The sequence below is a fragment of the Mytilus californianus genome, unplaced genomic scaffold (genome assembly GCF_021869535.1).
Source record: "Mytilus californianus isolate M0D057914Y unplaced genomic scaffold, xbMytCali1.0.p SCAF_8, whole genome shotgun sequence".
Taxonomy (NCBI): domain Eukaryota; kingdom Metazoa; phylum Mollusca; class Bivalvia; order Mytilida; family Mytilidae; genus Mytilus; species Mytilus californianus.
The window spans coordinates 50,815,695-50,841,922 of record NW_026262734.1 but is presented as its reverse complement, the minus strand read 5'-3'; the positions used below and the strand labels follow the sequence as shown (position 1 = coordinate 50,841,922).

At 33.9% G+C, this 26,228-nt stretch overlaps 2 protein-coding genes across 4 annotated transcripts in view; one reads left to right on the top strand and one right to left on the bottom strand.

Annotated features, from left to right (window-relative positions):
- The window catches only part of LOC127712220 (beta-glucuronidase-like), a 988,629-nt gene that overhangs the window by 215,254 nt on the left and 747,147 nt on the right, over positions 1-26,228 (top strand). The gene's annotated exons all lie outside the window — the stretch shown is intronic.
- Positions 1-26,228, bottom strand: part of LOC127712224 (ornithine decarboxylase-like) — a 787,891-nt gene that overhangs the window by 242,764 nt on the left and 518,899 nt on the right. Inside the window, exon 1 of one of the 3 annotated variants that reach the window (XM_052218546.1) lies at positions 17,569-17,621. The exons of the other annotated variants lie outside the window; for them this stretch is intronic. The gene's annotated coding sequence lies outside the window, so the exon portion shown is untranslated. Of the gene's footprint in view, positions 1-17,568; positions 17,622-26,228 lie in introns of those variants that run through there. 3 annotated transcript variants of the gene reach the window in all.

Genomic DNA, 26,228 nt, shown 5'->3' with positions numbered 1-26,228 from the left:
AAAGTAAGTCATTTCACTCTACTATGGAATGAAATAAACGAGAGAACTTTTGACGTGGTATAGTTATAATATAACTGTTCTTTATACTTATACTTATAGTTTGTACTGCAAGCCGAAAAATCCACTTTGCCCTCTGGATGTCTTTTTGTTTTGTTTTTTGTTTGTTTTTTTGTGGTTTGTTTGCTGTATTATTGACGTAAATAAAACCGACAACTCCTTTTATTCATATATATAATTTGAGTTCTGGAAATTGCTAGACGTACGTAAGAATGAAAGACGAAAATGCAGGTTTCATAAATGGTCATCAAAGAGCGACACAATTAAAAACAAATAAAAATATAGTCATTACAGCTACAGTAATTTTTTTTCTCTATTAAAACATATTTGATACTTTTTGCGCTATTGTCATATATCGAAAATTCAAAAAAAAATCTAACATTTCCATAAGCTTTCTGTGATTTCCCCGATTCACCATTATGATGTCATGCCACTTGCTATATGGATTCAGAAAACAAATTTACGAAATTTATGACCACACAATTGTAACTGTTCCTATCTTTATTAACAAAATTTAGCGTAAATATTTACAACTATAAAAATGAGTAACAGTGGTGGTCTTTTCTGCCTGGAAAACAATGCGGACTAAATCTGTGTACAGTGCACGTGGCTGATCCAGTCATTTTAAATGGGGGTTCCCAACCAAGGATAAAGGGAGGGGATCCAACCGTATGTCCTTATTAACAAAAGGGGGTCCAAAATCCTCCCCCCCTCCCCCAATCCGCCACTGTCTGTACCTCTGACATTAAATTTTACAAATATGCAAATCGATACTTGTTCCGTTAGGAAAGTTTTCAATTTTATATAATAGAAGTAGGTGAATTATACAGCAGACATATTGGTTTTCTTTGTTAGATAGAGGAATTCTCTACCCCCGATCAAGAATCTCATTAAATTGTACGGATGTGCATACGTATTAGTCTAAAATATTATCTTTCATCTTATCAAATTTGAATCTCATGATTTTTGTAAAATTGCGGAATTAAATTTCCAAAGTGATATTCAAACTTATTATTCAAAGACAAACTGACAACGCCATGGCAAAATAAAAAAAAAGTCAAAATGACAAACTGTACATATATGCTAACTTATAATATATAGAACACACTTCATGACTTCATAACCATAGAAAGACAACGAAAGGTCATATCATAAACAAAATTGTATTGAAAGGTCAATGATGAGAAAATTTTAACGTTTGTAATACCTAGTACTACATAATTTTTTTTTGAAAAGTGTTCTCGTCCTGAATATGCATGAAATGTTTGCCACTGGACGTTAAGCAACCAAAAAAAATAATTAAACAGTATAAGCCACAATTGTATCCATCACTTGGTGTCTGTTTAGGGGCCAGCTGAAGCACGCCTCCGGGTGCGGGATTTTCTCGCTTTGTTGAAGACACATTGGTGGCCTTCGGCTGTTTTCTGCTCTGTGGTTGGGTTGATGTCACTTTGACACATTCCCCATTTCATTCTCAATTTTGAATAGTATTAAAAATTGTTTTATTTAAAAGAGACTTTGAATAATATCTTTAGAACACAGTTGTGTTATAATTTAACGAGTTCATAAAAATTAAAAATAAAGGACTATATACTGGAGTAAAACCAAAAGTTTGTTCCGACACTAGACTTATAGGCAACGGCTCGGATGTACTTATTTATACTTGATAACCTATATGTGTGGTCATAAAAATTACAGACCAATTTCCTCTATGTAAACACAGGAGATGTGGTACAGTATATTAAGAATTGCTTATGAAACAACTATCCGTAAAGTTCAAATGAGCTCGAGGTGGACGAAAGCCACCAGAGGCAACCGCACGGCCTTCTAAAAACCATTCCGTTAAGTTGGCTAAAAACGGTCCCAACATGAAAAATATGAAATAATCAAACTCTGAGAAAACTAACGGATTTTACTCAGATCCATCCATCTTGACACCTCAAACATGCGAACACTATATAATTTTAAACCTAATTGACTAGCAGTTTTATTGTCGAGCCTTCGACTTTTGTCGAAAAAGTGAGACATAGCGATCCTACATTCCGTGGTCGGCGTCGGCGGCGTCCACAAATATTCACTCTGTTGTTAAAGTTTTTGAAATTTTAATAACTGTCCTGGATTTCTACCAAACTTGGAAAGAAGCTTGTTTATGATCATAAGATAGTATCCAGAAGTAAATTTAAAAAAAAAATCCATTTTTTCCGGGTTTACTAATAAATGGACTTAGTTTTTTCTGCCAGTTAACATTTAATTTACATTCACTCTGTGGTTAAAGTTTTTAAAATTTTAACAACTTTCTTAAACTATCCTGAATTTGTACCACACTTGGACAGAAGCTTGTTTATGATCAAAAGCTAGTATCTAGAAGGAAATTTTGATAAAATTTTGTTCCATTTTTTCCGTATTTTACTTATAAATGGACTTAGTTTTTCTTCCAGTCAACATTACATACATTCTGCAGTTTAAGTTTTAAAACATTTATTAGATTCATAAATTATCCTAGATTTTTCCCAAACTTGGACAGAAGCTACTTACAATCAAAAGATAGTATAGAGAGGAATATTTTTATTATTTTTTTCCCTCATTTTTGTCGGTACGTCTAAACACCGCTCAGGACCTCCTGGGTGCACTCAGGACATACAAGGTGCACTCAGGACATGACATATATGTTTTGGTTAGTGGTGAAGGTATGCATTCGATAGATAATTTAATTCTTCATCTTATAATTATTGTTTTGATAAAATCAATTTAATATTTAAAAAGTTATTAAGGTTTTCATCGGCACGCGCCGTTTTTATGAAATATGTCAGGCATGACCGATGATTATATTGAATACCAATTATCATGTTGATTAGGTCGTTTGATCTTTAATAATTAGGAGTGATTAGTGATGGTACTTACCTCATACAAGTAAGCTTGGCAAACAAACAAAATCAAGATGTTTTTTGAAAAATAAAGAACAATGAATATATATTGTTTTAGAAAAAAACCGTTAAATAAACATTTTTCTTTTTGTTTGTAATAATTGAAGCCAGTCGAGAAATATGAGAAATCTACATGTATAGTTGGGAAATTTTCATTCAATTCATTTCATTTCATAACTTAATAGATAAAAAAAATATCGTTATTATTTTCTTTGTATAGATTTTCGTATTTTATTAAAATTTCGTGCAATAAAAAGTTTAGTTTTATTCTTAGTTCAAAAATTAAGAAGAATAATTCTTTCGTATTTTCATATCTCTAGATATATTACAATAGACTTTAATTGCATTGTTCCATAGTGAAAAAAAGAATCGGTGAAACACCATTTATAATTTACTTTCAAGATAACAGTTAATCTGATCACTCACTAAAAATAGCGTTGAATTAAAAAAAAAATATTGGTATCATTGCGTTCTAATTCTTATTTATATAATTGTGTGTGTGTGTTTTTGTTCTATTTTCTTGTCTTTGAGATTCATTCAAATAATTAACAACTGTTTGACCAATGAGAGGCTGTGTATGTATAACATTACGATTCAATCAAAATTTCATTTAGTTAGATTTATTCCCCTATTGAAACTCGTTCTTGTCCAGTAATAAATCCCTTGAACGAGTTTGAAAAGGGAAATAAATTTGTCATACTTTTCATGAATTAAGATTTATTTTTGTAAATGGAACCCGTTCTTAACTGTAGAAGCCGTACTTGCCAAAATACGCTTTTCAAATAATCAAATCTCATATAGTTAGTGTTCTTTCTCATTTTTATCGTTCTTGTCCAGTAAATTCATTCTTGAGTAATACGAATGTTTTAAAAATCCGCATTTATTAAGATTTATCTTTCTCAATAAAGTTGTTCTTGTCTAGCTGTAATACAAGCCTTGAACGAATTCCAATGTGAAAATAAATTCTGAAAAATTAATTTGTCTCCGTTTTCTGAAAATTATCATATTTGGGTATTATTTCTGAATAGTTTGTAAGTAAACGAAATCCGTTCAAACCACGACTAAGTCTTCGTGCAAAGAGTTTGAAGTGCCAAAACCCCAAAACCTTGCTCGTAAGCCAAACCAAAGGAAAAGACCAAGGACAGCACGTACGCAGCCAAGATATTAGACTTAGCAAATCATATAAATAAATACTGATCTGTCTTATTAAGGTTAAGTTCTAAATATTGTCATTGAAAATATAGGACCAGTTCATAATTTCAATAAATTTGTTATCTATATCAAGGCTGTGAAGATCTTGAATAAATTTTGAACATTCATGAAAAAGGTTATATCGAATATCGTCATAAAGTGTGCATTCCATAAGGAAATGTTTTTCAGTCTCGACACTGCAACTTTCACAAAACTTAATAACATCGTGTTATTCATTTTAAACGTAACACAGTACTAACAACACAATTCATAAACAACAATAAAGATAATCCAATCAATTTTGTTGATTGGATAATTCACGGCTCAGTAGTTGTGTAATCAGTGACACGTGCCCTCATTATTTCATAAGAATTAACATATCCATCTAAGTTCGATTTCAAATTGTACCAAAATTTAACTCTTAAATAAGCAGCGTGTAACAAATATATTCATCCATCCTGTGTGCAAATACGATGACTATAAAGGGTCCTGAGTGCACATTGTATGTCCTGAGTGCACTCAGGAGGTCCTGAGCGGTGTTTAGACGTACCCCATTTTTGTTGAGCCTGCGAATAACAGCAAAAGTAGACGAGACACTGGGTTCCGTGGAACCCTTACGAATTTTATTACACAATAAGTATGAACTTTTTAAAATAAGTTATCCATGGGGAATACTTAAAAAATCATCTTACTCACGATGTAACAATGAATATTTAAAACTTTTCCGAAATGGCGCCAATGTAGTTTTTATTTTTTTGGCGCAAATGAAAGATTGATTTTTTCAAAATTGGCGCAAATGCAATGCACCCCCTCTTTGGAGTCATTCAAAAAGGTAAAATTCACCTGTATTGGTATTGCTGGTGTATATATGTCACCATCTACAATATACGGAAATGGGTATTGTAAAGTTACTGAAGGACGTTTAATGTCAAATTCATATCCCCGGGCGAAAACATTATTATTTACCGGTTTGTCAAAACGCCGTTTGTACACTTATCAAAGTGTCATTGATCTCTCACGCTGTCTAGTCTGAGATAAAAAGTTTAGGCAATTTTTGTAGGTTTTTAAAGTGAACGGAAAATGAGCTTTGTAACAGTGTCTCTAACGATAATAAAAATAATGTGGTCCTTCAATATGACATTTTATAGAGGCAGGTATAAATATTTGAAAAATTGGCTTAAATATTTCATTTAACAGCAATTTGTAGAACTGATTATTTTTATCCCTCGAATACGTGTAAAATAATGAGTATTTATATTATTTAGATTCTTTCATATAATTGTTTTTGTTTATTGTATTCTCGAATTTTAAATATTTATTCCCATAACCATTGCAGATACATCTTAGGTACAGAGAGAGAGTGCAAAATAGGTACATGAATATGCATCTTTTTACAAAACATATATACAATACAGTGGTTTCCAAATAATATACATTTTAGCTAGGAGGACCCATATGTTTATTTATACACTTTATAAACTTACATAATCTTTTTAGCTCTGACTGTTTTGTTTAATTTGCTCATCAATTTTCTAAACTTTAGTGTATTAACACGAGCCAAATAGTACTTATCAAGGTATAATTTTCTACTGTCGTTAAAAATGGACATTCTAGCAGATAATGAAATTCGTCTCCAATGCTACCAATATTACAAAGATGACATTTTCTATCATTTCTATTAACATTATTCCACCTCCCTGTCTCTCTTGAGAGTCTGTTGTTTGTGGTTCTATATCTACATAAAATAGTACTTTCGTGCATAATCCAAGATATCGAAATATTTTTTTTCAAATTTTAATTCTAACTTAAAAATTCTATAATTTACTGATTTTGTAGACTATTGAAATTGTGTATTCCGCAACTGTTTGTATTGGTCTTGTAATCGCAACTTTAGTGCATCTTTTAACCATATATCATTACCAAAACATAGAGAAATCCAAGTATTTGAAAAACCACAATCATCCAATATATTTTTAACTTTACTCACAAAAAATGTACATACATTATTAACAGTAAATAGTGTTTTTAATAGTGTATATGCGATAGAAGATAACATAGTCTCTTTAGCAGATACTAATTTACACCAATAAGATACTATTTTTAATTTAAAGGATATCTACCAAGTTCTCCGTATACCATATAGCTAGGTGTGGAATTTTTCAGTTTCAAAAGAAGTTTACAGAATTTCTGATGGATTCTTTCTATAACTTCAACATTACCATGCCCCCAAATTTCACATTCATACAAAAGTATGGGTTTCACAACTTTATAGAAAAGATCTAAGTGACACTGAATGGAAAGATTATGTATGCGGCCTGATTTCAACACATTAAACATAGCTTTTGTGGCTTTTTCTGCTAAGTGTTTCTGTGCTATTTTAGTATTACCAATTCTAGATAATAATATGCCACAATAGTTAAATTCTTTTAATATTTTCAATGTCAGTGCCGTCTATAGCTATAGAAAAATGTAAATTTGACGGCATTCTGCCTATAGAAAAAAATCACCACTTTAGTTAACTTTAAGCTTCCAAATATTACAGTATTCACTGAAAGAATCCAGCTGTTTATGTTAATCATCAGCACTTTCTGCCAATAGTACTGTGTCGTCTGAACTAAGGATATGAATGGAAAGGTTAAATATGCATTAAGATCATAAATTAAGATTGATTATTATAATGTAAAAAAATATGTTCAAAGTTGATTCGAAAATATTAAGAGATTTAAAAGTTATTATAAAAAAGAAGATGTGGTATGATTGCCAATGAGACAACTCTCCACAAGAGACCAAGTGACACAGAAATTAACAACTATAGGTCACCGTACGGCCTTCAACAATGAACAAAGTCCATACCGCACAGTCAGCTATAAAAGGCCCCGAAATGACAATTTAAAACAATTCAAACGAGAAAACTAACGGCCTAATTTATGTACAAAAAATGAACAAACAAAAAACAAATATGTAACACATAAACAAACGACAACCACTGAAGTACAGGCTCCTGACTTGGGACAGACACATACATACAGAATGTGGCGGGGTTAAACATGTTAGCGGGATCCCAACCCTCCCCTAACCTGGGACAGTGGTGTAACAGTACAACATAAGAACGAACTATAAAAAAGTTGAAAGAGGCTTAACTCATCAGATGGATAAAAATACAAATACTACAAATACAAGTTAACATTTTTACGGGACACGCGCTCTTCTTGTGTAATGTCTGATCACCTTGTAAATTGAACCAACCAATCTTTAACTGGTCTTTTCTTTTATGCTTTGTTAGAAAAAATATATTTGGAAAAAGTGTTTGTTTGCGCTATTTGAAATAAAAACAGTGAAAAAATAGAAATTGGCTTTTACTCAAAGACATATCTGATTTACCTATGGCGTTTTTGTCGTTTGGTTGCTGTCAAATTGAAGTTTATCCCACATCTCCTATAGTTTGAGTTCCGTTTGATTACTTTAAATTCAGTTTGTAAGAATTCATAAATGAGGGTTATTTGCATGAGTATAGATCAATTGCTTTTCTTTCGCCCAAGCCATGCATATACTCATGCAGAGGAAGATTAATCGTAGAGAGATGTACCTAAATTTATGGTACATAGTTAACAGAAAAAAGTTTCATTCTCAGTCTTATTTCAACTGTATTAATTTTAAAGACATGTCACATCCAAACGAAGTCTACGTATATGTACATGTGTCTTGTCTTGTCTATAGTCTGGAAATTTTCCGTTCAATTTATTTCATTTGAAAACGTTAAAAATAATATCGATCTTATTCATTGCAAAACGTGGCGTCCTTTTTGGATAAAACCCCTGTTTCATCTACGAGGAAAGTCCTATAATATAAGAATGCATAGGTGTGGTTGAACATTGATAGTAAAAAAAGAAAGAAAATCTGGCATCAATAGAGCGCATAATAAATTAAAAAATAATTCCCGAAATAAATGTATATAAAATATGTGTGTGACTATTGAAAGTGCATCCACATATTTACAGCGGATATAGGTACTAACCAAGCGGACGTGATCTTTCTTCTGACACGGTAAGAAAGTCTTTGTTTTGTTTACATAATATCAATGTGTACCTCAATCTAAACATAATTGTTGTTTTAAGAAATGATCGAGTTGGTGGTAGGTTGATGATTAGAGAAGTCTCAGTATTTTCCCAAAACAAGAACGCTTACTAAAACATGTGCAAATACTTGTCAAAGAAGTTGGCGCTCGTCTCATCCGATATGATTCTATATTCATCAGAAGGCCACTGTGTGTGCGTAATAGGTATAGCTGTTTCAATACTTTGGCATTGAAATCTTTCATACATATGTTATTTTTGATATTTTATTCCGAAAAGAAGCGTTGTGTACAGTGTATAGCTGACCACATAAATCCTTCTGTACGGTGCATAGTTAAATGAATGTACGGTATATAGCTTTTCACCCTTCGAAGTACCTATTAAGCTATATCCGCTGTACCGATGATACACGGTGAGTAATAAATTCCTCAAACGAGTTTGAATAGGGAAATAAAATATGAAGAAGGAATTTGTCATCAACATTTTAATAAGGCAATATTTAGTTTTGTATGAAGCCCGTTCTTATCTGTATTTGTTGCCGTACTTATAAAAATACGATTTTCAAATAATCAAACTCAAACAGTAAAGTGTTGTTTCTCCTTAAAATCGTTCTTCTCCAGTATTACCGTGATTACAAGCCTGAACGAGTTTAAATTAGAAAATAAATTCTGTATAATGAATTTGACTCCATTTTTCTGTCAGTTTTCTGTCCCGATCAAGACCGACCCCCTTTCACAAACGGGCTAAAATAATGCGTACATTGAACTCCCGTCGTTTATCATATTTGTTTTTTTTTCTTAACAATTTCAGGTAGTAAGATTTGGTTTTAAATCGAGCTCATGAGAAATTATGAACTTTTTGGTTTTACAGAAAACATGTTATTTCATATCAATTTAATGTTGTTTTTGCAAGACTAATAATCAAGAACAGCGAGAAAGACTATTTTGCAGACTGTTGAAAGATACTCAGTCCGTGCTTACAACGACTTAGTCCTTATGCACAGATGTTAAATAAAAATAAAACAAAAACTTGCCCATTAGCCAAACCAAAGAAAGAAACCAATGAAAGCCAAGATATTAGACTTAGCAAAACAAAACAAAGAACACTTTATATGTTTATATTAAATAAAATATGATATTCGTTTATTTCATTGATGTTGGAAAGGAGAAAAAATTCACGAAGAAAAACAAAAACGAACTGATAATAGACAAACCAATTGTTATTTCTTTTACTTTAGAACTGCAGAACGTATAATAACAAAATTAATTTACCTGGCTCATTACACATAAACTGTATAAAAATACATTAAATGGGACTTTTGAGTTTTTTTTCTCCATTATCGTTAAAGTCAATACACAAAGTATTTAATTACATTAATCAATTCCGAAAAAAAACTTTAAAATTTCGCATTATTAAATTTTATAAAAACACTGTTTTATAACATGACATACATAAGATGGATTACTTAAATATTGAATCTGAATATTCATAAGCAATAAGGATAATCCAATCAATTTTTTTGATTGGATTATTCACGACTGAGTAGTTTTGAAATCAGTGACACGTGCCCTCATTATTTTATAAAAATATTGAATATCTATTTATTTTCGTTTTCAAAATCTTCCAATAGTTTCCACTAAAATAAACAACGTTAAAAGAATATAAACATTTTTCCTGTGTGCATATACGATGACTTTAAAAGAGTCCTGGGTGCACTTTGTATGTCCTGAGTGCACTCAGGAGGTCCTGGCCAGTGTTAAGACGTACCCGTTGATTTGCAACTGTATATTTTCTGTTTTGACACATACTTATATATGAACCTCATTAAATTCGATCTCAAAATAGTGACTATAAAGGAATAGATATTTTAAAGTCTTACTAAATTCCATTGAGCACAAAACTAATCCAAATTCGATTTCAATTATTTCGTGATTCTAAAATACGATTTTTTTTTGTGGCAGAAATTACAATTATTTTTTTTATCTGATATGACTCTGAAACACTGATTTAAGATTTATATTGTCCACAAAATATCATCAATTATATGGAATAAAAAGACGCCTTTCTATAATTTTTTTTACAAAGTTGTTAATTGTTTAATTATGTCGTAATTTGCTTGGTCAGTGGCGGATTCAGGGGCCGACATATCGTACGCTTCCCCTTTGATTGGATAATATATCATTTTTAGCATAATTAAAATCATCATTTTTTATTTATCCTGGCTACACGTGGCGTTATTTCTTCGTCTGTATAACACAGTTTAAGTGAATTAGTCTAAATATAAAGCATAGTAATATTTCTTTTTCATCACTTTTTTATTCTTAAATATAAGCGTTGTCTATTTCTATCTGACAAGCACACACATAGACTTTTTCATTAGAATAGAAATTCCCTGGCCAACAATAGCAACAACGTCCTTTTGATGATCAATTCACTACATAAAAAAAAAAAAAAACCAACTAAACTGACAGCTGATTGGATAAATGTGATAGATTGTCACGCCTACATTAAACTGCTGTCCAATCAAATACCAGCAGAAACCTGTCAATAGAAATGTAATTGCAAGCGTCGATAAGTTAGAGATTTGATTGTGTATATTCGATATTTGAACAAAAAGTTAGATAATCACTATTCGTTTAGAATCAAATTGCGAAGAACGTGTTCGTGTAACAACCCTTCCTTTTTCCCGTTTTCGCCTTCTTATTTTACACTTTCTTTTTGAACAGAAAAGTATTAAATATGAGCGTACTGCAAGTTTCTGAATTTTACAAGCATTCTATATAGCGACTTGTGATTTCCGGGAACGTCATATTTTCAAGATTTCACAGACCTCTGAAAAAGTTAGAACATACAAGTTTCATCTACCATTTGCAAAAAAAACAATACCAAATTATATTTGTAAATTGGAAGAGAGTAAGAATTATAGTTTAATATCCGTACTAAAATCGTCTGAAATATAACAAAACATATTTCTCTCTGCCTGAATGCAATCGAAAGCAAATTTTCATTTTATTCTGAAACTATTTGCAAAAGACGAATAATTCTCCTTTAAACTGCAAATTATTAAACAGGCAGACTAACTTTAACGGATAAAATACAAGTTTGTACTACCATCCAAGGAAATAAGTGTTCCATAAAGTAACTTATCCTTAATTCACAACCGTCAAAACTCTGGACTCATGTTTGATATTTACCTGAGAGATCTACCAAGAACTTAACCAAAATGACAAAAATGAAACAATATCTATTTTTTTTTGGTAGACGAGTAGCAAATTGAATAAGGAAATGTTATTGAAAGAGAATTAAGATATATGATATTTTTTCTAAGCAAAGTGGCAAAAGCACGCATATATAGAGTTACGTAGTTGCAAAAAAAACCTATATATTAATAGTCAATTTCGACTATTTAATAAAGGATTATAGGTCGAACACGACACACGATTCTTGATTTCCAATGTTCATGATTAAAAACCGTGTTTTTTCTTCTACAGATTGCATTTTGAAGAACACATGCTTGGCCATGATCGTTGAATGTTCAGCGTACAGTATTACATAATATTCAGGATGAGTTCAACGAAAAGCAAACGAAAAAGATTTTAATGTTTTAAATCCGAGCAATCCTTAAATTCAACATTTAAAACCGTTTTGTTTTACGCAAAACATATAAAATTGAGAATGACTGGTGTACTTTTTATTCTCTCTAACACTTAGGATTGGTAGTCCCGACAGCTTTCTCTCCATTAGTAAGGGAGTTCCTGGGTAAGAGAGGTCCTATTCTTAACAGTAAGCGGACACTGAAAAGTCACAGGACAAAAATTCGCAGGACAGGAAGTGACAATTGTTTACGTATTAAGAGAAATATCTTGAAAAATTACTTTTTACTACATATATTCTTTTTAAAGTTTATGAAATTGTTTATTAGCCTTGGTAAATGAAGATTTATTAAATTTTAATCATGCAAATGATATAATATTTCTTAGCACCATAAAGCTGTTTAGGTACCAAGCCACTTTGATAGTTTGTTTACTAAACAATTATTTGTTCATTTAATACATTTGTTTACAGAGTTGGTTTATATATACAATAGTTCAAGATAAATACAAAATATTTTTTTAAAAATAAGTATTTTCTTTTTCAAAGATAATAGTCTCAGAAACTGAATTGTGACCTTTCGTCTGTGACCTTTTGTCCACAAGCATGCATTATTTATGAGTAAAGTTGGAACAAAGGTCAATTTGGCTCGGATTCACAACAATTGTTCTCTTGTTAACATGACCTTTTTTTTTGTCGACACGCGCTCGCCGTATCATGCTAGAACAAACCAATGCATATCAATGTCACATGTGTCTTTTCCTCGACTGAATGTTATTAGCAATATTAATATTGGATACAATTGTAACGTAATGAATTGCATTTGATCCTAGTCCTAAGTTTAATTTTCTGTTGAATCAGTTGAACATCTAAGTAATCATCGATGTGTAATATTTGACACTGGACATTATTTTAGGAGCGATGCAATACAAATAATGTATTTCTATCAATCATTTACTTCAGTTAAAGACTTTTGAATGTAACAATATGGTACAAATCGATTTGATTTACTGAATTGCATATTTCTTTTTTATCGAAATGAAAATATTATAAACTGCTCCCGGTTACTATAAATAAGAAGATGTGGTATGTGTGCCAAATAATCATCTCCATCGAAGTCACAAAGTATAAAACAATTATAGATTAAAAGTACGGCCTCAACACGGAGCTTTGGCTCACACCGAACAGCAAGCTTTAAAGGTCCCCAAAATAACTAGTGTAAAACAATTCAAAATGGAAAAACAAAGTTCTAATCTATAAGTACGGTCATTTTGCTACGTTATTTTATAGCTTTTTGGTCAATTCTGAAAAAGCAAGTAAGCATCTTTATTTTTAAATGAGAAGTAACGCTGGTGTTATAAAAAAAAATCTGATACGAAACAGAAATATAAACCGTACACAAGATTTTATCAATCGTTTCTTAACTTTTATGTTGTTTGATATTTTTCTATTATATGATTTATTCTTGTATTAGTTCTTCCTAAAAAAAAAATCAAGAGAGGTATCGACATCGGTCTTTATAGGCACCTAATGGTAAATATAAACTGTCAACTAAATTCTTAAAATATTCTTTATTCATGTTGCATTTTTTTTGAAAAAAATAATGTTTTATTTGTCAGTGTAATAATTTTACCCGGTAAATCCTTATATAAGATAAAACATGGAACTTTATTCATTTTACGTCCATGGATAAAACATCATAAGCGTTGCACGGGTAATTATTTAGATAGTTTATGACAACCCGTTTCGGTTGACTGCTTAGATAATCCGTTAATTAAAATGTAAATAACTTTCACCAAGCAAATGTCATCTGTATAATCATAGATATAATAGCCATAGCTATGGCTATTATATCTATGGTATAATATTTAAAAATATAAAGTAAATTAGATACTTAGAATATATTTTTTTTGACAAATTCTATATGGATCAGAAATATAATTATACATTAGAAACAAAAAAAATGTTTAAGAAAATTTCAGAACATCTTTGGGATATATTACTTGTCATTATATCTTTACGGGCGGAATGAATAAATACAGGACTACTTTATGTCAGAAAGCACGACTGCACGAATGACTAACACATTTCCCGGTTACAACAATTAATCTTTTCTTATATAACCAATTAAATGTTAAAAGTTCTATCGCGAAAAATGAATTGTACGTTTGCATACGTTATTTAATGAAATAGATATACAGTATTACATTAAAAGACCACAAAAGAATATCCTCCAAGATATGCCGATTTTCTTCATAAAGGGGAGTAACCCCTGATAAACACAGATAAAGTGTCGCTCGTTTTATTTAAAATATTTAAAATCTTAACACGACTGAACACGATCTTACAGCAACTAAACAGATTTTTTACCTTTGGTCTTATTTTATCTGAACGTGATCTAATCAAGTCTTATTTGAACGCTAGAAGAATCTGTCTTGTTTATCTTGACCCGACTGATCTGACTGAACACGATATATCGGAACAGACTCTGAAAGTCTAAACAGGTCTTAACGTTTTTCCCTAGCAGTAAATCAAGGCGATTAAGACTTGATCAGACCAAAATGACCGTTTCAGACTTAAATCTTGCTACTAGTGAAGGGACCGTTCAATATTTATCAGATGGATGGGGCGGGGCAAAATGGGGCGGGGCAAGCACTTTTTTTTACATGTATAGTGGATGGCCCAGAACTTATTTTATAGGAAAAATTTTGCTATTAATTTTATAGGTGTGTATGAAATTTATGTTGCAGGCACACAAAACATAAAAGACATAGTCTCAACAAACTGGTAGCTTGGTTCATTTCTGTCAATTTTAAGGATTTAATTAAAGAATACAAAAGCTAGAATTTTCTATTCGGACTAATTTCAGATAGTCACTTTTAAAAGTTTATATAAATTTTCAAAACCACTTGGATTTTCATATCAGTTGTATTTTGACCTTATAGAATACCAGGTTGTTTGATAGTTTGGTGTATTGCTGTCAAATTTATGGATTTTATTAATAAGTAAGAAAAAAAAGCTAAAATTTTCAGTTTAGGCTAAATTCAGATAGTCACCTTTAAATTTTTTTTATAACTTTTTCAAATCAACTTGGATTTTCATATAACTCTACAGCTATTATCACCAAGGAAAAATGAGGTATTTTTCCTTAGCAATATTTTTGAATAGTTTTGTTTAAAATATTATATAAATCTATATTTTCTTTTTTTTTAACATATTGATCTGACAGAATGCCAGGTTGTTTGGTACTTTGGTTTATTGCTGTCATTTTTATGGATTTAGTTAATAGGTTAAAAAAGCTACAATTTTCAGTTTAGGCTAAATTCAGATAGTCACCTTTAAATTTTTTTATAATTTTTTCAAATCAACTTTGATTTTCATATAAATCTACAGCTATCTCATTTATATGTTGGTCTTACAGAATTCCAGGTTGTTCATGTTGTTTGGCAGTTTTAGTGTATTGCTGTCATTTTTATGGATTTAATAAATAGGTTAAAAAAAGCTTAAATGTTCAAATTAGACTAAATTCAGATAATCATCTTTAAAAATTGGTATAAAGTTTTCAAATCAACTTGGATTTTTATATAGCTCTACAACTATCTCATTAACATATTGATCTTACAGAATACCAGGTTGTTTGGTACTTTGGTTTATTGTTGTCATTTTTATGGATTTAGTTAATAGGTAAAAGAAGCTACAATTTTCAGTTTAGGCTAAATTCAGATAGTCATCTTCAAAAATTGGTGTAACGTTTCCAAATCAACTTTGATTTTCATAAAACTCTACAGCCATCTCATTTATATACTGATCTCACAGAATGCCAGGTTGTTTGGTAGTTTGGTGTACATGTATTGCTGACAAATTTAGGGATTCAGTGGCGGATCCAGAAATTTTCATAAAAGGGGGCCCACTGAGTGCCTAAGAGGGGGCCCGCTCCAGTCATGCTTCAGTGATTTCCTATATAAGCAACTAAATTTTTCCCACAAAAAGGGGGGCCTGGGCCCCCTGCCGCCACCGTCCAGTAGTCTAAGAGTTATTGTCCCTTAATTTAAATTATTCCCTTTATTTTAAATTAATATGGTATTTTGAAAATTGTATACAAATTGGATAGTTAGTTAATATTTTTTTGATTGTTAACAATAGTTTGAATAAATCTTTATGTCCTATGGTCACAAAAGGGGGAAAAAGTGGTGACCCTCAATTATTTAATAGAACAAAGACGTAAGAAGAGATACATTAAACTGTTTCAAATTTAAGATGACCTCAGATTTCAGAAAAATATAAACTAAGTACATTTAATAGTATAGTTAATATTTCTTCATATGTTTTATATGACTTGCATGAATATTGTTAGCACTTCTTAAGCCTCTATGAAAGGCTGGCTGATATGGTATGCTGTTAATTATGTCTTGAGATTTAATTGTGATATTGTATCTGAGACTGCACATATAAAATCAAATCTATACATGTATATTCATACTGGTTTTAAAATTATTAAAATGTAAGTTTCTGATACACACATAAATATATATATATGTGGAATTAACTAGCACATTTTGAATTTTGTATTTATACACCAAAGTCTATTTTTTGATTTCCAGACATAAACATGCAAATATAAAAAAATATAAAAAGAACCTAAATCATTTTTGATTGTCTTTAAGGTTCATCATAACAAACGGAAAAATATGGCTGTATTTACACGTCAAAAACTACTCTGAGTACAGACTTACCTGTCCAGCTGGAAAAGTTTTAAGGCCTAGCATCCACTAGATATATATATAAAAGTTAAATGCATTTTGTGTTTCAGAAAGATATAATTTTTTTGGGTTTTTGATGGGCATTTTTTTTCCTTTCTGCAGAAGGTGTAAAAATAAACAAACACCTGAATTACTTTGATACTGTCCACTCAGTTAAACCCTTTAACTCACCTATAGTTGTGTAGATACATGTTGTCCATGTCAATCAAGGACAATCAATACAATACAATACAGTTTTTACCTGATAGGGAGCATCTCAAAGTTGTATCACAACTTAGTTAATTTTTACACCTTCTGCATGAAGGAAAAAAAAATGCCCATCAAAATCCAAAAGAGATTTTATCTTTCTGAAACACAAAATGCATTTAACTTTTATATATCTAGTGGATGCCAGGCATTAAAACTGTTCCAACTGGACAGGTAAGTCTGTACTATAAAGAGTAGTTTTTGGCATGTAAATACAACCATATTTGTCCGTTTGTTATGATGAACCTTAAGTTTTAGAGGGGCAAGGACTCTTTTTATAGTTTTTTTTAGATGGGCAAGGGCTTTTTTGCAGAATTTAAAAGGATGGGCATTAAATTTTTTAATGAAATAATATTAAGAATGCACCGACGGTGACCTATCCATCTGGTAAATATTGAACGGTCCCTAATTCACATTTTATTTTTGACGACCAATTATTCATTTACGATACCAATATGCAATGCTGCAAACGTAGGCATAAGGACAGACAACACCATATAATTCCTTTAATTACATTTTGGGGAGTAACTGTCGTCTTACTTTGCTTGGGGACTGGATAAGACATAGCAAGAAGCAGAAATTACGATAATAGTATCACAACAATATGACAGTTGTTTTTCATTTGATGTGTTTGATCTTATGATTTTGCAATTTGATAAGGGACTTTCCCCGTTTTGAATTTATCTTGGAGTTCGGTAGTTTTGCTATTTACTTTTTAGTACTTACGTCTTGAAAAAAAATGACACGTCTTTTTTGTAAATATTAATGTGTATGGAACGAATTTAGAGACATAGTCATATGTATGGAGTGCATTTAGCTCTATACGTTATACTGATATATTTAGCTTCCTTAATATAAAATTTATTTATAAACGATGTGCTTTTAGCTTCCTAACAATTAAACTATATATATTTATAAAGGAGGTGCAGTTAACAATGCTTCATTAAACAACGTAACCTGGTATAAGTAGCCCCACACATAGCACTAGTGTCAAGCTATCCAGCAATTCTCATCCTGCAATTCTTTTTATAAAAAGCTATTCTGCAATTCGTCATCCTGCAATTGCGTTTGGAAAACTACTTGAGCGACACTTTTATTTTTCTTTAAAATCATAGTTTTTGACTTTTTTGTTCGAAAACAAGATTTATACAGAAAATCAAAGATTTTTATATCCAATTAACAAAATTCTAAATTTAGTTTGCAGATTTCTAACTCATATTTACCATGTTTACGGTTTTTGAAATTAGCATTTACAATAAAAAATTATGATGACGATTCAAACAAACGGTATTATCTCTTTAGTCCAGGATGTGATTCGTATTAACGCATGTTAAACCCACATTTGCGATTTTCGAAACTAACATTAAAGAATTTTGATGTAAAATAATTTTTTTTCATGGTATACCCGACAATACAACTTCTATTTGAAACTGGGTCACCCACTTCCAAACCCATTGCCTCGGTAGTTCTTTATGGCTAGGGATTATAGACGCTGACCTAATGAATAGCTATTGGATAGTACTACAACGTGAGGGTAAAGCACTTCTGGGGTAAGCATTCTTAAAGGTCGAAAATTTCGTCCGTATCACGGAAAAAAGTCAAATTTGATAAAATCCGCATTGGGGTCATCCACTTGTTCAAACCCATTGCCTCGGCAGTTCTCTATGGCAAGGGATTATAGACTCTGCTTTAAAAAATAGTTATTGGATAATTCTACGCAGAGAGGGCAAAGAATTTCTGGGGTAAGCATTCCTAAAGGCCGAAAATTTCGTACAAAACATGGAAATAAAACCAAATTCGATAAAATACGCATTTGGGGCACCCACTTTACGACCCATTGTCTCGGTAGTTCTTTATGGCTAGGGATTAAAGACGCTGTCCTAATGAATAGCTATTGGATAGTACTACAACTTGAGGGTAAAGAATTTCTGGGGTAAGCATTCTTAAAGGTCAAAAATTTCGTCCGTATCACGGGAAAAAAGTCAAATTTGATAAATTCCGCATTGGGGTCACCCACTTGTTCAAACCCATTGCCTCGGCAGTTCTCTATCGCTAGGGATTATAGACTCTGCTTTAATAAATAGTTATTGGATAGTTCTACGCCGAGAGGGCGAAGAATTTCTGGGGTAAGCATTCCTAAAGGCCGAAAATTTCGTACGAAACATGGAAAAAAAGCCAAATTCGATAAAATACGCATTGGGGGCACCCACTTTACGACCCATTGTCCCGGTAGTTCTGTATGGCTAGGGATTATAGACGATATCCTAATGAATAGCTATTGGATAGTACTACAACGTGAGGGTAAAGAATTTTTGGGATAAGCATTTTTAAAGGTCAAAAATTTCGTCCGTATCACGGAAAAAAAGTCAAATTTGATAAAATCCGCATTGGGGTCACCCACTTGTTCAAACCCATTGCCTCGGCAGTTCTCTATGGCTAGGGATTATAGACTCTGCTTTAATAAATAGCTATTGGATAGTTCTACGCAGAGAAGGCAAATAATTTCTGGGGTAAGCATTCCTAAAGGCCGAAAATTTCGTACGAAACATGGAAATAAAGCCAAATTCGATAAAATACGCAATGGGGGCACCCACTTTACGACCCATTGTCTCGGTAGTTCTTTATGGCTAGGGATTATAGACGCTGCCCAAATGAATAGCTATTGGATAGTACTACAATTTGAGGGTAAAGAATTTCTGGGTTAAGCATTTTTAAAGGTCGAAAATTTCGTCCGTATCACGGAAAAAAAGTCAAATTTGATAAAATCCGCATTGGGGTCACCCACTTGTTCAAACCCATTGCCTCGGCAGTTCTCTATGGCTAGGGATTATAGACTCTGCTTTAATAAATAGCTATTGGATAGTCCTTTGCCGAGAGGGCAAAGAATTTCTGGGGTAAGCATTCCTAAAGGCCGAAAATTTCCTACGAAACATTGAAATAAAGCCAAATTCGATAAAATACGCATTGGGGGCACCCACTTTACGACCCATTGTCTCGGTAGTTCTTTATGGCTAGGGATTATAGACGCTGACCTAATGAATAGCTATTGGATAGTACTACAACGTGAGGGTAAAGAATTTCTGGGTTAAGCATTCTTAAAGGTCGAAAATTTCGTCCGTTTCACGGGAAAAAAGTCAAATTTGATCAAATCCGCATTGGGGTCACTCACTTGTTCAAACCCATGGCCCCGGCAGTTCTCTACAGCTAGGGATTATAGACTCTGCTTTAATAAATAGCTATTGGATAGTTCTACGCCGAGAGGGCAAAGAATTTCTGGGGTAAGCATTCCTAAAGGCCGAAAATTTCCTACGAAACATGGAAATAAAGCCAAATTCGATAAAATACGCATTGGGGGCACCCACTTTACGACCCATTGTCTCGGTAGTTCTTTATGGCTAGGGATTACAGACGCTGCCCTAATGAATAGCTATTGGATAGTACTACAACTTGAGGGTAAAGAATTTCTGTGGTAAGCATTCTTAAAGGTCGAAAATTGCGTCCGTATCACGGAAAAAAAGTCAAATTTGATAAAATCCGCATTGGGGGCACCAACTTTACGACCCATTGTCTCGGTAGTTCTTTATAGCTAGGGATTATAGACGCTGCCCAAATGAATAGCTATTGGATACTACTACAACTTGAGGGTAAAGAATTTCTGGGGTAAGCACTTTTAAAGGTCGAAAATTTCGTCCGTATCACGGAAAAAAAGTCAAATTTGATAAAATCCGCATTGGGGTCACCCACTTGTCCAAACCCATTGCCTCGGCAGTTCTCTATGGCTAGGGATTATAGACTCTGCTTTAATAAATAGCTATTGGATAGTCCTTTGCCGAGAGGGCACAGAATTTCTGGGTTAAACATTTCTAAAGGCCGAAAATTTCCTACGAAACATGGAAATAAAGCCAAATTCGATAAAATACGCATTGGGGGCACCCACTTTACGACCCATTGTCTCGGTAGTTTTTTATGGCTAGGGATTATAGACGCTGCCCTAATGAATAGCTATTGGATATTGCTACAACGTGAGGGTAAAGAATTTCTGGGTTAAGCATTCTTAAAGGTCGAAAATTTCGTCCGTATCACGGAAAAAAGTCAAATTTGATCAAATCCGCATTGGGGTCACTCACTTGTTCAAACCCATGACCCGGCAGTTCACTACAGCTAGGGATTATAGACTCTGCTTTAAAAAATAGCTATTGGATAGTTTTACGCCGCCGAGAGGGCAAAGAATTTCAGGGGTAAGCATTCCTAAAGGCCGAAAATTTCATACGAAACATGGAAATAAAGCCAAATTCGATAAAATACGCATTGGGGGCACCCACTTTACGACCCATTGTCTCGGTAGTTCTTTATGGCTAGGGATTATAGACGCTGCTCTAATTAATAGCTATTGGATAGTACTACAACGTGAGGGTAAAGAATTTCTGGGGTAAGCATTGTTAAAGGTCGAAAATGTCGTCCGTATCATGGAAAAAAAGTCAAATTTGATTAAATCCGCATTGGGGTCACCCACTTGTTCAAACCCATTGCCTCGGCAGTTCTCTATAGCTAGGGATTAAAGACTCTGCTTTAATAAATAGCTATTGGATAGTTCTACGCCGAGAGGGCAAAGAATTTCTGGGGTAAGCATTCCTAAAGGCCGAAAATATCGTACGAAACATTGAAATAAAGCCAAATTCGATAAAATACGCATTGGGGTCACCCACTTGTTCAAACCCATTGCCTCGGCAGTTCTCTATAGCTAGGGATTATAGACTCTGCTTTAATAACTAGCTATTGGATAGTCCTTTGCCGAGAGGGCAAATAATTTCTGAGGTAAGCATTCCTAAAGGCCGAAAATTTCGTACGAATCATGGAAAAAAAGTCAAATTTGATAAAATCGGCATTAGGGTCACCCACTTGTTCAAACCCATTGCCTCGGCAGTTCTCTATGGCTAGGGATTAAAGACTCTGCTTTAATAAATAGCTATTGGATAGTTCAACGCCGAGAGGGCAAAGAATTTCTGTGGTAAGCATTGTTAAAGGTCGAAAATTTCGTCCGTATCACGGAAAAAAAGTCAAATTTGATAAAATCTGCATTGGGGTCACCCACTTGTTCAAACCCATTGCCTCGGCAGCTCTCTATGGCTAGGGATTATAGACTCTGCTTTAATAACTAGCTATTGGATAGTCCTTTGCCGAGAGGGCAAATAATTTCTGGGGGTAAGCATTCCTAAAAGCCGAAAATTTCCTACGAAACATGGAAATAAAGCCAAATTCGATAACATACGCATTGGGGGCACCCACTTTACGACCCATTGTCTCGGTAGTTCTTTATGGCTAGGGATTATAGACGCTGCCCTAATGAATAGCTATTGAATAGTACTACAACTTGAGGGTAAAGAATTTCTCTGGTAAGCATTCTTAAAGGTCGAAAATTGCGTCCGTATCACGGAAAAAAAGTCAAATTTGATAAAATCCGCATTGGGGTCACCCACTTTACGACCCATTGTCTCGGTAGTTCTTTATAGCTAGGGATTATAGACGCTGCCCAAATGAATAGCTATTGGATAGTACTACAACTTGAGGGTAAAGAATTTCTGGGGTAAGCACTTTTAAAGGTCGAAAATTTCGTCCGTATCACGGAAAAAAAGTCAAATTTGATAAAATCCGCATTGGGGTCACCCACTTGTTCAAACCCATTTCCTCGGCAGTTCACTACAGCTAGGGATTATAGACTCTGCTTTAATAAATAGTTATTGGATAGTTCTATGCCGAGAGGGCAAAGAATTTCTGGGGTAAGCATTCCTAAAGGCCGAAAATTTCCTACGAAACATGGAAAAAAAGCCAAATTCGATAAAGTACGCATTGGGGCACCCACTTTACGACCCATTGTTTTGGTAGTTCTGTATGGCTAGGGATTATAGACGCTGCTCTAATGAATAGCTATTGGATAGTACTACAACATAAGGGTAAAGAATTTCTAGGGTAAGCATTTTTAAAGGTCAAAAATTTCGTCCGTATCACGGAAAAACAGTCAAATTTGATAAAATCCGCATTTGGGTCACCCACTTGTTCAAACCCAATGCCTCGGCAGTTCTCTATGGCTAGAGATTAAAGACTCTGCTTTAATAAATAGCTATTGGATAGTTCTACACCGAGAGGGCAAAGAATTTCTGGGGTAAGCATTCCTAAAGGCCGAAAATTTCCTACGAAACATGGAAATAAAGCCAAATTGGATAAAATACGCATTGGGGGCACCCACTTTACGACCCATTGTTTCGGTAGTTCTTTATGGCTAGGGATTATAGACGCAGCCCTAATGAATAGCTATTGAACAGTACTACAACTTGAGGGTAAAGAATTTCTGTGGTAAGCATTGTTAAAGGTCGAAAATTTCGTCCGTATCACGGAAAAAAAGACAAATTTGATAAAATCCGCATTGGGGTCACCCACTTGTTCAAACCCATTGCCTCGGCAGTTCTCTATGGCTAGGGATTAAAGACTCTGCTTTAATAAATAGCTATTGGATAGTTCTACGCCGAGAGGGCAAAGAATTTCTGGGGTAAGCATTCTTAAAGGCCGAAAATTTCGTCCGTATCACGGAAAAAAAGTCAAATTTGATAAAATCCGCATTGGGGTCACCCACTTGTCCAAACCCATTGCCTCTGCAGTTCTCTATGGCTAGGGATTATAGACTCTGCTTTAATAAATAGCTATTGGATAGTCCTTTGCCGAGAGGGCAAAGAATTTCAGGGGTAAGCATTTCTAAAGGCCGAAAATTTCCTACGAAACATGGAAATAAAGCCAAATTCGATAAAATACGCATTGGGGGCACCCACTTTACGACCCATTGTCTCGGTAGTTCTTTATGGCTAGGGATTATAGACGCTGCCCTAGTGAGTAGCTATTGGATAGTACTACAACTTGAGGGTAAAGAATTTCTGGGGTAAGCATTGTTAAAGGTCGAAAATTTCGTCCGTATCACGGAAAAAAAGTCAAATTTGATAAAATCCGCATTGGTGTCACCCACTTGTTCAAACCCATTGCCTCGGCAGTTCTCTATGGATAGGGATTATAGACTCTGCTTTAATAAATAGCTATTGGATAGTCTTTTGCCGAGAGGGCAAAGAATTTCTGGGGTAAGCATTCCTAAAGGCCGAAAATTTCCTACGAAACATGGAAATAAAGCCAAATTCGATAAAATACGCATTGGGGGCACCCACTTTACGACCCATTGTCTCGGTAGTTCTTTATGGCTAGGGATTATAGACGCTGCCCTAATGAATAGCTATTGGATATTGCTACAACGTGAGGGTAAAGAATTTCTGGATTAAGCATTCTTAAAGGTCGAAAATTTCGTCCGTATCACGGAAAAAAGTCAAATTTGATCAAATCCGCATTGGGGTCACTCACTTGTTCAAACCCATGGCCCCGGCAGTTCACTACAGCTAGGGATTATAGACTCTGCTTATATAAATAGCTATTGGATAGTTCTACGCCGCCGAGAGGGCAAAGAATTTCAGGGGTAAGCATTCCTAAAGGCCGAAAATTTCATACGAAACATGGAAATAAAGCCAAATTCGATAAAATACGCATTGGGGGCACCCACTTTACGACCCATTGTCTCGGTAGTTCTTTATGGCTAGGGATTATAGACGCTGCTCTAATTAATAGCTATTGGATAGTACTACAACGTGAGGGTAAAGAATTTCTGGGGTAAGCATTGTTAAAGGTCGAAAATGTCGTCCGTATCACGGAAAAAAAGTCAAATTTGATAAAATCCGCATTGGGGTCACCCACTTGTTCAAACCCATTGCCTCGGCAGTTCTCTATCGCTAGGGATTTTAGACTCTGCTTTAATAAATAGTTATTGGATAGTTCTATGCCGAGAGGGCAAAGAATTTCTGGGGTAAGCATTGCTAAAGGCCGAAAATTTGCTACGAAACATGGAAAAAAAGCCAAATTCGATAAAATACTCATTGGGCACCCACTTTACGACCCACTGTTTTGGTAGTTCTGTATGGCTAGGGATTATAGACGCTGCTCTAATTAATAGCTATTGGATAGTACTACAACATAAGGGTAAAGAATTTCTAGGGTAAGCATTTTTAAAGGTCAAAAATTTCGTCCGTATCACGGAAAAACAGTCAAATTTGATAAAATCCGCATTGGGGTCACCCACTTGTTCAAACCCAATGCCTCGGCAGTTCTCTATGGCTAGAGATTAAAGACTCTGCTTTAATAAATAGCTATTGGATAGTTCTACACCGAGAGGGCAATGAATTTCTGGGGTAAGCATTCCTAAAGGCCGAAAATTTCCTACAAAACATGGAAATAAAGCCAAATTCGATAAAATACGCATTGGGGGCACCCACTTTACGACCCATTGTCTCGGTAGTTCTTTATGGCTAGGGATTATAGACGCTGCCCTAGTTAGTAGCTATTGGATAGTACTACAACTTGAGGGTAAAGAATTTCTGTGGTAAGCATTGTTAAAGGTCGAAAATTTCGTCCGTATCACGGAAAAAAAGTCAAATTTGATAAAATCCGCATTGGTGTCACCCACTTGTTCAAACCCATTGCCTCGGCAGTTCTCTATGGATAGGGATTATAGACTCTGCTTTAATAAATAGCTATTGGATAGTCCTTTGCCGAGAGGGCAAAGAATTTCAGGGGTAAGCATTCCTAAAGGCCGAAAATTTCCTACGAAACATGGAGATAAAGCCAAATTCGATAAAATACGCGTTGGGGGCACCCACTTTACGACCCATTGTCTCGGTAGTTCTTTATGGCTAGGGATTATAGACGCTGCCCTAATGAATAGCTATTGGATATTGCTACAACGTGAGGGTAAAGAATTTTCTGGATTAAGCATTCTTAAAGGTCGAAAATTTCGTCCGTATCACGGAAAAAAGTCAAATTTGATAAAATCCGCATTGGGGTCACCCACTTGTTCAAACCCATTGCCTCGGCAGTTCTCTATCGCTAGGGATTTTAGACTCTGCTTTAATAAATAGTTATTGGATAGTTCTATGCCGAGAGGGCAAAGAATTTCATGGGTAAGCATTGCTAAAGGCCGAAAATTTGCTACGAAACATGGAAAAAAAGCCAAATTCGATAAAATACGCATTGGGGGCACCCACTTTACGACCCATTGTCTCGGTAGTTTTTTATGGCTAGGGATTATAGACGCTGCCCTAATGAATAGCTATTGGATATTGCTACAACGTGAGGGTAAAGAATTTCTGGGTTAAGCATTCTTAAAGGTCGAAAATTTCGTCCGTATCACGGAAAAAAGTCAAATTTGATCAAATCCGCATTGGGGTCACTCACTTGTTCAAACCCATGACCCGGCAGTTCACTACAGCTAGGGATTATAGACTCTGCTTTAAAAAATAGCTATT